The sequence below is a fragment of the Semicossyphus pulcher genome, unplaced genomic scaffold (genome assembly GCF_022749685.1).
Source record: "Semicossyphus pulcher isolate SPU_LCO1_2020_fin unplaced genomic scaffold, fSemPul1.0.p SCAF_13, whole genome shotgun sequence".
NCBI classification, from domain to species: Eukaryota; Metazoa; Chordata; class Actinopteri; order Labriformes; family Labridae; genus Semicossyphus; species Semicossyphus pulcher.
Genome location: NW_027211637.1, coordinates 24,976,238 through 24,978,777, shown reverse-complemented (window position 1 = coordinate 24,978,777; position 2,540 = coordinate 24,976,238).

Here is a 2,540-nt window from a genome sequence, read left to right as displayed (position 1 = left end):
TTCTTCACAGCTCCTGTTCGGCAGCGGTGAGTGGGGGCGGTTAACGGCTGCTGCCTTCACGTGCCTCCTCAAGCTCAGACTTATTCCTGCCAAAATGTAATCACGATTCACCATGTCCGACAATCAGCTTTATTTGGAATATAAAGAGACCTTATTACTTTCTTAGCTCGTTTTTGGAGTGTATTAAGGGATAAAGCAAATTAAAGCTGTTAATCAGAGTAAAATATTCGCCAAATCAGGCCAAACTACCGTTTAAACTGTGCAGAAAGAGGCACGCCATTGTTGTATAACTTTTAAACTGCCAGACAACAACATAAGAGGCTATCAATTTTGGTTAATGACACTCATCCCACCTAACATTAAAGTTAGAATATCATGCAGGCCCACGCACCCACTTTTTGTGTTCGCTCACTGCATGAAGCTGCAATATTTCCAATAGTTCATGAAGGCAGCACTTAAGCACTTATGTTCCATTCACTCAGAGTTTGAAACCGAAATGTCCAAAGTAAAAGTTTTACATAGTCTGTTTTTTTATGTTATTTTCATTTCAATATTTAGGTAAAGATGGGAACGAGTGAAAAATGTTATTGGGGACAAACTGCTAAACTGTTAATGTTTAAATTGCTATTCTATTATTCTGGCGAATTATTTCAGTTGATTTTGGTTTAAAGAAAAGGCTGAAGGTTACTTTATTTTCGGAAAAATAACATCATAACCAACATTTCCTCCTTTGTTTGTGGTGTTCACCTGGATAGAGCTGGCTTTTTCTGGTTTATTCAAATGGGCAGGAAACCTTCTGGCTTCGATGTCAAAAAGTAACACAAAATTCTAATTAAGAGCAGAAATAAATGTTGCCTTCAAACAGTGCCTTGTAAATGTTGACAATAATGAAAATTTATAGGATATTCTAGGTTCTGAAGGCTTCATGCTTTGTGACAGATTGAATTTGCACTCTGACAATCTCTTAAGACTAATAAAATGAGGGAGAAACCAAGAAGTCTGCCTAGAAATATATTTTTACTCCTTAGAGCCACACTGAGAAGTTTACACTGGAAGCTGAAGTGCTGAAGCTGTGTAAACTTGGTGTACTGCAAGTTTATTGTGCTGTCCTAGACATAATGTCGCCCCCTGCTGGCTGCACTTGTTTCAGTCAAAGCTCTATGAGGTCAAATAATGTTAAGCCACAAAAACAGGTCAGGTCACATAGCTTTATGTTTGGAGGGTGTTTGGTGTGGTGTGTAGTTTAAGATGCTAAATTTAGACAATCTATAACTACATTATTATAAGTAGTAATCTCCAGCCAGTGTTAATATAAATTAAAGTTTAATAAAATGAGGAATAAATCTGTTGTGTCCATGATGCTATTTCAGTGCTAACGCTAAAGACAATAATGCCGCTGTTGTTAATATTCAGCTGTTATAAAATGTATTAAAGTTACTTCACAACTTTTAAGGGCTATTTTTCAGATTTTACTTCAGTACATTCATCTGACAGCTGCAGTTGTTAATGTTGAGATTATTTTTCCTGGCAAAAACAAATGATACACTCACACAATACATTGTGTGGATGTGTTTCAAACCGCCCACCAGGCGAGATCTAATCAGACCAAGCAGCACTTTGGCCAGATACATACAACAATAAAATACTGCTTAAATGTTAATACAGTTTGCTTTAAACATTAAAAGCGACCATTTGTTACATTTAGCACTTATTTTGATCTTTTATTTTACTAATGTGAACAAAGTATCTTCATGCAAATACATATTTTTTTCATTTTGAATGCAGGATCTTATGTAAAGGATTGAATTATTAAGTGTTCCTATGGGAATATTTGACAAAGACTGGGTTTCTGGAATAAAGTTGAGTCTCCAAATTTTGTTTTGACAAAACTTAATGTAAAATGTATTTGCTCTTTTGCAGCTGTTCTTCAACATGCAATATATCTGCAGACTCTGCTCTGATTGCACTGATCCACAGCTATATGCATCCCAAGAAAGCGCAGTACGTGTCCAAATTTGTTACAAAATACATGTGCCATGAAGATTTTTATAGATTCCTCATGAATTGTAAAGTGGACCCCGTATATCGCAGGACAAACCTCAAGCAGGGGCGAGAAAACCTTTATTTTAGAGGCTGGAATGGGGATCTGCAGCGGGACCTTGACTAATACAGAATATAAATCTTAATAGCTTTCTATGATAAACGGCAACACCTAATGGAGCGTCTGGCCTTCTGCTCGTAAAATTAAATGTCACTGACGCTTGGCCAACCCTCATTATCATACAAGGGGCTGAAAACCGACGTCACACATCTTATAAATATACAATCTACATACAGATGTGCAAAATATGACTTTGTAACTAGCTTATTTCCACCTGTCCCCGACACAGGAAAGCTCCCCTGAGTGCGCCCATCTCTGCTGGACGTACCAATAAAGTTGAGTTTTATAGCATGACTAAGAGGAAGTGAAAGCACAAATGTAACATTTAACCAGAACAAGGCCTCTAAATAATGTGCATGAATCAATCTGATTCAGCGAC